The following is a 13,338-nucleotide window of genomic DNA, read 5'->3' as shown; positions in this document are numbered from 1 at the left end:
CCTCCTTGAGTGTTGTTATTGCCATGGGTGAGTGGGTCACTCGCCCAGCTTTCTTCTCAAGGCCAGTTAGCATTGTGTTCTGGGTTTTCCAGCCAGTTTACTTTCATAGGGCAAACTTGTCACGTAGAAATAAAACAAGCGTGCAGACGACAAACAAGCAGACAGGTAAACTTGCGGTCTGTCTTCAGCATCTGGGACGACAACCCAGGCTCTGTGCTTCTTCCTGAGCACCACAGCTATCCCTCTATCTCATGCTCTGCTCCTGAAGCTCTTAACCCTCTTTGTGGCTACACTCTCAGTTGCTAATCATCAGTTGCAGCTTGCTTCCAGTCTTATGGCTGCCTACCTGCAGTTGGAGTTTCAGTCCCCCGAAGGCTGCACTCTTTCCACCACGGCTCTGAAAACATTGCCCAACTGTTAGAAGTAGGTTGTTTACATTAAATCATCAAGGAAATCAGGACACTTGCCAGTGTTTTTCCTCGTATCTTGTCTGGTCACTTGGTGGAAATAGATCTGGGTTGTAAAACCCTTGGGGATGATAGGGTGAAATGAAAGGAATTATAGGAGTTATGGATTGGAGCAAAGCCCAAATCCATTGCTAGCTTGTAGGAGTGCTGCGGGCCTGCACGAAATATCCCAGAAATCCAGAAGTGTAGTAACATGATTGTCTGACCAGGCCTCGGAGCACTTAAAACATCACCTTTCCCATACGGCCATAATGATGCATGTCAAAACAACTGTAGGATAACAATGTGGTGGGTGTTGCACTATTGCTTTAACAGTTGTGTATCCATGCTAAGTGATTTACAAACTCCACATGTGGATTCAAGTACAGACATGATCTTGGAGTATGTCAGGTCTCTCATCCCAGTTGGAAAACATTGCATGTGTTCATTATCCTCCTTCTTCCAGTTGTTCCTGATTTCTCATCTATAATTTCTTAACTGTCAGGGGCTGTTCCTGCTACCAAGTTAACAAGGTCAGAAAAAGAAACTTCAAGTTGAGATGATTTCATATTGCTTCTGTTATCTCTCTTCTGTTAGAATAATGTGACATCCTTTGTTTATTCTGTACTGTTCTGTCATTTAACAGTATGAATGCAAAATCACGTATTTAGGGAACAGTCGGAAGTACTTTGGCTCTAAGAGGAAGATGCAAACTGCAAACAACAGAGAGGGACCTGAGTTTATTGCTGAATTATAGGATAACCATGAGAAGCCAGTATGATATGCATATGAAAGAAGCTAATGCAGTTGTAGGAAAGGTGTACTTTATTCAACAGGGACACAGAAATACTAAGTGGTAAGACCCAATTTAGGATATCGTGTACAGTTCTGGGCATTGGTGTTCAAAAAGGGTGAATTTAAACTGGAGGTCAGCAACATTTTTGCAAAGAGTACCAAAAACACCCACAATCTGCGTGGAAGATGTTGGCATGCCAGGGTGGATGGTGGGGGAGCCACAAGCGGCCCAGCCTGGCCCTTGTTGTGGCAGCACAGCCTAGCCAAGCAGCTGCCCCAGGGTCTGCAGAGCTCTGACCTGGCTCATTGCCAGCAGCGGGTGCATGGATGCCTCAGGGTGGACAGTGGGAAAGGGGCCAAGGCTGCATTACCACAACAGGACCCCCCCCCCGGCTTCCCCAGGTGCACGTGCACCCGCTGCCAGCAACAAGCCGGGTTGGGGTTCCCCACACCCCAGTGCAGCTGCTTGCAGTTTCCCAGCTGCCTGCCACTGCTGGCCTGGGCTCTGGGCAAGCCCCTGCTGCCTGCCACCGATCCCGGGCTGCTCACAGCAGTTGGCAGGGAGGCTGCAAGCAGCTGCACCAAGGTCTGTAGAGCCCCAACCCAGTTTGTTACTGGCAGCGGGTGCACGCATGCCTCCAGGCAGATGGTAGGAGAGCTGTGAGGGGCCTGATCCTTGTTGTAGCAGTGCAACCCTGGCCTCTTCCCTGCCGTCCACCATGAGGCATGCATGCCAAGCAAAATGACTTCACGTGCCATGCTCTGGCATATGTGCCTGGAGGTTGCTCACCTCTGACTTGCTATAAGAGGTACAAAGAAAGGCCAGTCAGATGGTTAAGGGAATGGGGACCGTCTCTTACGAATGAAGATTTGAGAGCTTATCCCAATTAGCTTAAAACAGAGACCAATAGAGAAAGGAATTCTTTTTACCAAATATGTAGATCACTTTAAGACTGAGCTAAGTAAGTTTATGAAAGGGATGGTATGATAAGATAGGGAATTCTTGTTTCAGCAGTCAGCGTGGGAGATATTTGGAAACAGGACATTGCAACTCCAGCGTTGGGCTGCGGAGATAACGTGCTTGCATTGTGGAAGGTGCCTGGCAATGCCATGCTTCAAACATTTTGCTTATTGCCTCCAGGGACCAGGAAGGATCTCCCCCTCCATGAAAACTGTTGGCTTCCTGACATTTTTTTTTATGTTCCTCTGAAGTGCTGGGATACGAGTCACAGTAAAGGGTGGGAGCAAGGAGGGGAGATGAGTGTTCTGCCACTGTTTAGAAAACTCAGAGGTTCCTTGCTCAGTGGTTGTTTCTCTGCTCATGGTCATAGCCATACTGGTGGCCAGATGGGCACATACTGTTAAGGCTTTTGCCCTCAAGCATGGGGCATGGTCCATTTCTTGGGAACCTTGTATATGGACCAGTGCCATCTTTGTCATTGCACTGGCAGGGCATTGGCAATGCCCTTGTCTCCCCTTCTTTACCTATGGTCTGGTACAGTGTATTGGGGTTTTTTGGTTTAGTGCTTTGTAAATATGCATAAGGGCTTGCATGGTGATTTTGAGGAATGTGGTAAATGTCTGTACACACAAAGAATCGGTATCAGTTGCCCAGGAGACCTCTTCTAGTCCCATCTTCCTAGTCATCAGTAGGGAGTATCCTACTGATTTTGGTAAAAGTTGGAAAATAAAAGGGGAAACACCACGCAGAGCCCCTGACATGCATTTTTAGCCAAGCTACAGCTTTGGGTATCTCTAATTGTGTAGAGATCAAAGAGCTGTTTAATGGCACCCGTGAATACCTTCTAGCTGGTACTCCTATCACAGCTCTCCCCATCCTGTCCGTAAAGTTTTTACATGATGACCAGGGATCTGGGTTTTCTCGGATGAAAAACCCCACAAATTCTCTGATTTAAAAACTGCAAAATCTATGCTTTTCTGTGATTTAAAATGAAACTGCATTTGTATGTATCAGCTGAACATAGTATTTTATTGTTATATTTACACTTGCAGCCCACCCTCAGCCCACACACAGATCTGGGGGCATGTGCCCCCCCACCCTGGTGGATGAGCTGCCTGCAGCTCCATCTTGCAGCCACACTTTCTGGCCCTGGGCCCCACACTGCCCCAGCTGGGCTGCAGCCCCTGGTCCAGCCCAGACCAACTCCCTCCCTCCCTCTCTCACTATGGGGGCCTATATTCCCCCCACTCCCCCATGCCAGACTTACCTGTGGAGAGCTGCTCTCCAGGCTGCCAGGTGGCCATGTGTATGTGAGCATGTACACATGGTGCCTCCTGTTGATTACCTCCTGCTCCCCCAAGCCCCTTGCAGGCTGGAACTCTGCCAGCCTGCAAGGGGAAACCCATTGTTTCCTGTGTTTTTTCTCTTTAAAAGGAGAAGATCTGGGTTTTTCTTCTTAAAAGGAGAAAATCTGGGTCCTACTGTGTTTTTTCCACGGTGAACAGAAAACCCGGATCCCAGATGCTGACACTGTGAAAGGCTGTGTCAGACAGTAATATGACAAATAACTGTGGGGAGTGCGGGATAGGAAGCCCACAGAACCCCTGGCATAAGTGGAATAGAGGGGTAGAGCCCTTGATGCAAGAATAGGAAATGGAGGTGTTCCCAGAACACATTTTTTTTAGGAAATCTGAAATGCTGGGTGAGGATGAAAGGGAGCCATGCAGAGAGCTTGTGGGGAGAATGGAGGAATGCACGCAGCCCTAGAGTGTGCTGTCAGCTTAGTCTGCAGGAGCTGGGAATATGCAACCCATAAGTGAGTAGTAATCAAATGGAATATATATTTTTTCTTTTATTAATGCATTGCCTACATAATTCTTGCATTATCTTGTCATACAATGCTGTCAGCAGACTGGCTGATAACAGATTAAAAAGCAATCCACCGCCTAAAATATCACCATGGTTCAGTATCAGGCTTAAAGGGAAAGCTGGGCTGTGTCAAAGAAAACAATTAAAACCCCGTATCTCTATTCAAGAGGAATGCAGATTTCTTGAGACTCAAAAATCCTGTTTTTGTTTTTGTTTCAGGTTTCCCCAGCATGAAAGTCTCTTCAAAGCTCTTATCCCTGATTTCTGTCTCAGAGCTTAGGGAGCGATGGAGAGCTTATCTGACAGAGGAACAATACATAGACCTGACATACAGTATAGATTTTATTTTAGTGTTTCAACTTTTAAAACATCAGAAAACAGCTTTTAAGTTAAATGGAAAAGCTTAAGAAATCACCCAGCTTTCCGTTTTCATTGAGTTAGTTCATGTATTAAATTGAAATCTGTACAAATTACCATTAATTATAATCAAACCAGAGTGAAGCCTAAAATAGGTCACATGTCTTAGCAAATAAAATACTCTGAAAATTATTTTGCTTGCTTGGTTGGACCTGAAAGCTATTTGGAGGTGCTTCAGCTTCCCCAGGCTGCTGTTTTTCAAAGCCGGGCGCTGGTGGTTTATTAATATTGTTCCTTTGTGTTGCGATGGGCCTATTCACTGTGGATGGCAAATCAGATGGTTTCCATGTCAAAATTGAAAAAAAAATATTGCAGACTCTCCTGTTTTTAGCTTTCTGCACAGAATTCTGTGATGGGTCCGCATGTACCAAATTCTCCTGAATACAATATGCTCCGGGGATAAGATGCTCCTGTTTTTTGAAAGGCAGAATAAAGACCAGAAGAAAGATCTTTCTTGGCAGTAAGTAACTGAGAAGTAGCAGGTAGGAAGCTGAGCCTGCTCATTATTCTGTTCCCTGTGGAATGGGTGCAGAATTGCTTTCACTTGGTGGCAACTGCTGTTACCATGTTTCCTCACTTATAATGCAAAGCTCAATTACCAGCAGCTGGTTCCTTAAAACCAGTGTTTCTTTCATGCAAGATAATATGGTAATTTGTATATTTTTGATACTTTAAGTGCCTTGAGATTCTTGGTAGTGGTTTGTGGTCTCTGTACTCTGCCTTTCTCAAAATTTAGACACAAAATTAACATCCTTCATGTGCAACTATTTTATTGAATAGAAATGAATCTCCTTTATCAGCGTCTTCCTCCTAAATGCAGGTGTTCTTATCAAGTGAGTCTAAGTTTCCCTCCTTCCTTGGGGTTTGGCCTTAAAACCTGGCTTGTACCTACTTCCTCAAGCATGGCTGTTCCTCCCAAACTCTGCCCAGCCCACATCCTTTCTCCCAAGAAACCCTCCTCTGTCGATCTGATCTGGGAGGGCTAATGAACTGCTTGCCCTAGTGAGTTAGCAGAGTCCAGTTAACCCTCTCCCTGGTTAACTGTGATACTCACAGTGTTGGGTTTGTTAGCAGAGGCAGCACTGATGGCTGGCGCCCATCATATTTTGTAATATTCATTACAGCAGGTGCAACCTTATAATTTTTGAAAATGATTCCAAATGCTGTTGAGTTTTGGACTACTTGTAATGCATGACAAGAAAAGGTTAACACAAGTGACCTGGAGCCAAACTGGATTCTGCTATCCAATGGCTGATCAGTTGCAGTTACGCTGATTTAGATAATACATGCACGCTTCTCTGGGTTCCCAAATAATATCCCTACCTGTAAATCCCTTACGCAAACTACATGTCTGTTGTAATGTGCCCAGTGTGCAAGTAACACCCCCCCCCCAACCCCAAAACAAATCTTTTATTTTTCCCCTTGTGCAAATGGCAGCCTTGAAAAGCAGGCTTCCTGTCCAGCTTGTGCGCTCAGCAGTAACAAAGCTTCTGTAGACCAAGCCAGAGTTGTTGCATTTAAAATCCTCCCTCAGTCACTGGTGCAGTCATGCCACTGCCGCACAGTTCTCGGTGGGCTTAAATTGAAGCCTGGTGTGCAGTCCTTTTGATGCACAAGATGACTAAAAAGGCTTTGACTTGTTTTTGTCATTAAAGCAAGCCGATCTGATGCTGGATAGTGATGAGCTTGCAGCAGGAAGGTGCCATTCACATGCACTTGTTTTTCAGAGTCATGCGGCAGTTCAAAGAAGCCCCCTTTTTTTTTCCCCCCCCCAGGAAGTGTTTTTCAATCCTGGGTCTGGCCAGCACATGGTGCAACATGCTGTAATGCTAAAGGAAGGTATTCACAAGCAATGCAGTTCATCTTCCTGAAGGAGGCCTTGCATACCAATTAAGCCTAATTTATGCCTTCCATGAGGGTCCTGAATGGGTCTGTGGGGCCTTGATTGTTCTGTACTAGGTTGATTTTCAGTCAGTCATGCTCACTGCTAGCAAATTGTTTCTGTCCTTTAAGATTCCAGGGAAGTGGTTAATTAGATCATGATTTCTGATTTGTATTTCAAATTTTGAAGGATACTTGGCTTTAAATAGACAAATGAACTTTTCTTTAAAAAGTTTTGAGAAATGATAACCTCCCTGGTCCTGTGTGGTTAAAAAAATGCGTTTTTCTATTCTAGCTTTACAAAGATGTCATGAAAATGTATGGGGTCAAAATGTACCTATTTATCTTTAGTTGGGAAGATTGGAAATGAAGAGAATGTTTTACAAGTGAAAAAAATCTAATCGGGCATTGCTACGTGGGCATTTAAAAGAGCTTCTTTGTAATCTTAAATGATAGTCAGGCGAGTTTAAAAACCACTGAAAATCAGACCTTTGTCCTTGGTGACTTCTGCTTCCGTTGAGAGAGCGTTTGTAGTCTAACTGCACATAACATCCCTGCTGCCAAGTTTTGAGGAAAAAAAAGCCAGATCAGGCAATTATTATTTGCTTATTTGTCATCCATGGTTTAGAGCAGGGGTGGGAAAAATGTGGCCCGGGGGCTGGATGAGGCCCGACAGGCCATTCTATCTGGCCTGCGGGGCCCCTAAAAATTGTAGAAAATTAATATTTATCTGCCCCTGGGCTGCCTGTGTCATGTGGCCCTCAATGGCTTGGCAAAAGCAGCCCTCTGCCCAAAATAATTGCCCGCCCCTGGTGTAGAGCAATGTGGGCTAACCTTTTTGTCAGGCATGCCACGAATTAGCTCTGCACCCTCCTTGAGTACCACTCCAGTCCATTTCCCCTGCCTGATCTGATGCTCTGTTTTCTTCTGTCTGCTTTCCCTGCCATTGCGCTGCCTGTCTCCTCCCCAGTCTGTCACATGCCACAGAGAGGCTGCCTGTGACACTTGTGGCACCCATGCCTCAGTTAGCCACCCCTAGTTTAGGGGGGGACCAGTGTAGAAACTGGTGCACGGTGCAGCATTTTTACAGTAAAATTCCTGAAACTAATCAAATCCTCCCGAGCTGGTGGGAAAACATAAATCCATGTCCTAAACCTGCAATGCCTATGCATAACTCAGGGTAGTTTCACTGACCTTGATAGGACAGTACTCCAATGCTTAAATGGCAAAGAGAAAGTAAACAGAGATTTATTACATACTCTCTCGCAATACAAGCAGTAGCCATAAAATAAAACTATTCGGTAGGTAGTTTAAAACTAGCAAGTTATTTTTCACGCAGCATGTAAATGAAGTGTGGAAGTCATTGCCCCCAGATGTGGAAGCTGACAGTTTAGCCAGATTCAAAAAGGGACTGAGCAAATTCTCGGAGGAAAGGAGCATCAGTAGCTACTGAGTATGGGAGTTGGGGGTACAGCCTGTGAATCAGAGTTTCCTAGACCTTAAATGCTGGAGGCTGCAAGTGGGAGAGGAACAGTGGAAAAAGCCCAATTCACTCTCCTTTTCAGCATCTACTCTCTGCCACAGTGCGACACAGGATACTGGGCAAGATAGACCTATGGTTTGACCCAGTAAATGGCAATTCTTATGTTTTAAGCATCTGCCTAAGTTATTCCGGGACCAGAGCTACTAAATAGCCCATGCTTGGTTTAAATATCGGTCAGGGGCCTAATCCTGAAAAGTATTTCTCCTGAGAATGATTCCAATGAATCACTGGGGTGAGCTTTGTGAGAAAAGGTTTGCACAGTTGTGCCCTGCTTTTTTGCCCTTTGTATTTCTTCTGCCTCCTTACTGCCTCTCCTGGCTGTTTGTAGGTCATAAAGAAGCAGCTTCATTTTTATAGAAAGCATGGTCCTGGACATGAGCATCTGATGAGTGAGCTGGGGGCAAGAAGACCATGCCTTGTAAAAGGGAATCATTTGTAGCTTTTTGAGCCCAAAACTTAACATTTGCTGCGTTCCTTTCTCTACAAGCAATGGAGCAGATTAGTTAGCATAGTCTAATTAGGCAGCAGAGCAAAATTATTGTTTAAGTGAAGAAAGGCAGAGTCAATTCTCTTTCCCAGGGCTTGCCTGCTAAAATCAAATGCAGATAGGGCATGATATCTGTTGCGGTCCTTGAGCCATCCGAGGAAGTATGGCATGAGGTTTAATTAAATGACTTTCCCAGCTGATAAAGAGAGTCCAGGGTGGGCAGGAGCATGCCTTGGGACTCTCCTAGCCTAGTGATTTGAGAGTATTTCTTCATCTGCTCTTTTTCCACAAAGTGGAGTGGGGGGAGAGAAAGGAACTGCTGGGCAGCCCTGCCCTTATGAACAAGGTGCATATGATGACTTAAGTTTTGTACTGTATATGGTGCCTAGCATGAGCTGTCCACATTAGACTCCCTTTACAGATGTTTACAACTATAATGGCAACTGTATTTACTGAAATCCAAGTCGATCCTGATTACCACCCCCATTAGATTGTATATATGTTAAATGTATAAAATTGCTGTAGAGGACCGAATGCAGCGTTGCGAGAGAGAACAGAAAGGTCCTACTCCGCATGAGTTGATATAGGTCATGCACTGGATTTTGCAAAGATTAAGTATAGGCTTGGAAGTATTTGAGGGAGTGTGAGAATGAATAAGATGGCTGCAGGGAAACAGATGCATAATTATGAATAGAACCCACAAGAAAAATGAGACTTGAATAAAATGTCATTTGGTTTGCAAAGGCCTAGTATTAGTTGACCACTTTTTATGGTTAGTAATTAAGTGGAATAGCTAAGGCATCACTGAGCACATGAGAAGAGAATTGTCTACTGTGTACAGTCAAAAGCAATTATTACTAGTGGGGGAAGTCACCACCACCAGTTGAGTATTTACCATTTTTTCTTTACCAAACACAAAATATAATTATGGGGACATTCTTAGGAGGATGAAGAGAAAATGATTGGCGTTGGATAGAAACAAAATTGGTCCCCCAAACATTGTAATGCCAGGAGGTTCTCAATGTTGGCCCCCGTCCTTGCTTATAGCTTCACTCTCAGCCTCCTGGAGGGGGAACTCGAACGTGATCATCCATCCCTCGGGCCCTGAGCACACCGTGTCTACATCTCGTTTCACTGCAGCAAAGCTCCTGCGTGCATTGGTTTTCTGTTCCCTTCTATGGCGCAAAAAATCAACGTGATTTTTATAGCTAATAGGTAAACGGTGTGGGGAAAGTGCTGATGAAAAATAATTTGACTCCCTTTAGTCCCGTGATGAGGCAGACTTGAGAACGTTTTCCCCTGACAAAGCAGGGAAATTTTAGGCCACTGACAGACGTTTGTTTAAGGGCGTGATGGGATCTGATCCCAGAACCCAACCATCAGCAGCCGACTAGACGAGGGCAATGCTGCCAGAATGCATGACTTGGAGATTGGGGCTCAGATCTGAATTGTGCCGTACTTGGGCTCCTCCGTATCAGCGAATTTGAAGGCCAGGTGCTGACAACCAGCTGATAGTTAGCTCCGCCGGAGGACAGCACAGCGGTCTGGAACCAGCCGCGTTACAGTCCCTGTGGGCCAACAATCAGCTGATTTGTTAATCACGGCATAAATGCAATGTGTAGGGAGGAGGCCTTCTCTTCCTAGATTCAAGAAGAGAGGGAAGAGGCAGCTAGGAGGTATCTAAATGAGAGTGATGTGAGTGGAGAGGCAAGGGAGCTTTGTTCTCTTCCCCTCCTTTTTGGTATACTAGGAAGACTGAATCTGGAGAGGTTTTTAGTCATCCTTCATATCAGGATCACCATCTGCAAAATACTTGTATCCTTCACAGTCCACAGAGTACCAAAGTAGATTAGATGTTGCATTTTCCAGACTTTACATGGGAGCTCTCTTGGGACATGTCTCTCCAGGTCTCCTGCCAAGCTTCACTGCCTTTCTTGCCATCTTTTTTCTTTTAAGTGAATGTCTTCAATAAAAAGGCAGCAATAAAAAAACAAACAAACAAACACTTTTGAGACCATAGTAAAAGAAATAACTGTTCTACTTGCCTGACCTTTGGAGATGCCTCTGAAACTGCTGCAATGCACGTAGATCAGGATTTGGCTTTTCCAGTTTCTGTGTATTGCACCAATATTATAGATGGGGCAACAGAAAAGTCACGAGGACGGGTTATTGGGGCCTGTAGTTTCTCTCCCTGCTTACTTCTGATCAAATCACTGAAACGCCTATTTTCCAGCGTTCTGGGATGAATGTTAGGAATGGGCCATTATTTCCATTTTATTTTGCTACGTTTTTTTGTTATCGAGAAGGTGGAAGAACAACAGTGACTCAGAAGCAGTTCGAAGGTGAGTCATATTTATAAAAATAGAACTGCTGAGGATAGAGGATAAGCTGCATTATGCTGTCACAGAGAAGACAAAAATGCTTCAGAGGAAGGAAAGCTTCCTTATTAAAATGGTCACACCGTTTTAAATGCATGTCCTTTAAGACTGGTACCAAAGATACCAGCCATGTCCTCTTTTGTTCCTGTCATGCAGAATCATTCCAAATTAATACGGTCGTTAACTCGGAGTAATGTCTATGGCTAGGGTGTTATGGGACTGCCCATTCCCTCCTGTTTTAGGTGTCTGATAATATAAGCAGAAGATAGCAGTAACGGTAAGCTGTTATTTAGTGTAGAGTACTACACTGCAAATACCTGCAAGAGTGTGGTACCAGTCCAGTTCTGGTTTAAATTTTGGGAGGCAGGAGCCGTTGAAAAAGTGACTGCTGCTTCTCTTACTGAAGTCAGTGAGTGGTCAGCTTCTCGTCAAATTTGGCCTGAAGGGCCTTAAATTGAGTACCTCCCATTCTGGAATTGAGGGATTTCAAATCAGCGGCTGCTGTGTTTAAAAAAAATATTTGATGCTGAACAGTGTGCAGGATACGTGGTTGTAGGTGTATACATCATAATGCAATGGAAGTTGGCCCTACTGTGGTGTCTAAACGAGGAGAAATTGTGGGCAGATCCCGTCTGTCTCCACCGTTGTGACCTACTTCTAGTTTTTTGTATACCATCAGCATGCAGGAGTCAGCCTAGTGCACCAGCTACTTTGACTAATGTTGACATAACAAAATGGGAATATCATGAACCAGATTAAGGAAAATGAAGTAATTTCTCCTGGGATGATGCTCCCTGTTAAAGTGAAGGGAAATGTGATGCTTTAAATCCTTGTTCTGTAATATTCAGCTGAGTATTTGAAGTTGTTTAAATTTGATTTTAATACTGAATTTTTACGTCTTAAAGGATAAGTGAGGGCAGAGTGTGCATGCTTCAGCCACCCTTTCTTTGGCTGTGTGATAGTTTTAAGTCCTGAGAAAGGCATGAAATAGCATATTGCTTCCAATAATAATGCTTCCTTTGGTGAGCAGCTGGTGATATATGATGAAGGAGAATATTTTCATGTATATAGGCTCTTTATTGTTTTTCTTTATCAGAACATTAATTTTTCAATTTGTAGCTGTTCATAAAGATCTTGTAGTGGCAGCTGAAAGCTGCTTTGAGAGGTCAGGGCTTGTAGGACTGTTTACGTCAGGGTGGGCAAAATGTGGCCCGTGGGCTGGATGCGGCCTGCCAGGCCATTCTGTCTGGCCCACGAGGCCCCTAAAAATTTAGGAAATTAATATTTAGTTGCCCCTGCCTGCCTGTCATGTGCCCCTCAATGGCTTGCCAAAATTCAGTAAGTGGCCCTCCATCCGAAATAATTGCCCGCCCCGGTCTACATGGTTGGTGGCAGCTCAGAGTTGTACCTTTATAGACTAACTAATTCAGAGAGTGTTATGCATCTCAGACATAGTTAATCTACAGGATGCAACTCTGCCTCGTCTTCTGTCTGACTTCAGACTAAGATGGCTAACTACCTCTCCCTATATGGCTTGTATTGAGTTGGAGCTGGTGGGTTGAAGTATGTAGACAGGCTCAAAGTGAACCCAAGTTGTTCCCAGAGTAAGAGAATTTCTTTACCTTGACCAGTATCTTCCAGATTTATGTATATAAAGTGTGTGTGTGAATAAATACAAATTGAAAGAGTATTACAGGGTCCGGCTTAGGTAAATTTTTGCATCTGAGTCGTTTTAAAAAAAAAAAAAATCTTAACACGTTTTCCTGCCTTTGGAAGTGAAACTAAGGAGTCTGATTCATGCATGCACACCCAAAGTAACAAGTAAAGGATTTAACTAATCCATCATGAAACTTAATTAGGGAGAAAATGTAGTCCAGTGGTTAATGTAACTAGGGGTGGGTGAGTGGGGGCACCTATATAGAGGGGGCACTGGAGCGATTATGTAATGGTGTCTACAAAGCATTTGGGGCATGGGTTTCCCTCACTTCATGCTGTACGTGCATTCCTACATAACTCAAATCAACCAGCGAGGAGCAGAGATCCACACAGTAGACTATATTTTGGTGTGCGTCACTCCCACAATGCACCACACAAAGCAGTTGACTGCAGGCTCCCACCACACCTATCTCGTAAGAGTGAATTTATCTTGCATATAACGAATTTCTTATATAAAAAGGGTCATGACATAAGAGCGAATTTGCACATACAGAACCTGCGTAAAGCGAGGGAAGTCTGTATCCTGATACTGCGTTACTCAAGACCATAGGTCTCCAAGATCACTATGCAAGACGAGATTACCGTCTCTTAGGAATACAATTGAACATTTTTTCTTGTATAAACATTTTTGTTGTTGGTAGAGTTATCATCTTTGCCCTTTAAGTAGTGAATAATGCTACAGTAAAGAAATAATGCATTTTGAAGGTCTTATCTGAATTTACATATTGCATAATTTTACATTTCTGTAAGATTTCTGAAAAGAGATCTTACAGCAAAGTCGCCTTTCTTTTTCTCGTTCATTTGGAATTTCATTTGGAAATTCCTGATATTGTATATGGAAACCA

The 13,338-nt window shown here is 44.0% G+C and overlaps 1 protein-coding gene across 3 annotated transcripts in view; it reads left to right on the top strand.

Annotated features, from left to right (window-relative positions):
- ARHGAP32 (Rho GTPase activating protein 32) overlaps positions 1-13,338 on the top strand; it is a 464,420-nt gene that overhangs the window by 113,189 nt on the left and 337,893 nt on the right. The window lies entirely within an intron of this gene.

The sequence above is a fragment of the Crocodylus porosus genome, unplaced genomic scaffold (assembly GCF_001723895.1).
Source record: "Crocodylus porosus isolate Cpor-Errol unplaced genomic scaffold, CroPor_comp1, whole genome shotgun sequence".
Taxonomy (NCBI): domain Eukaryota; kingdom Metazoa; phylum Chordata; order Crocodylia; family Crocodylidae; genus Crocodylus; species Crocodylus porosus.
This window is presented reverse-complemented; position numbering and strand designations above follow the sequence as displayed.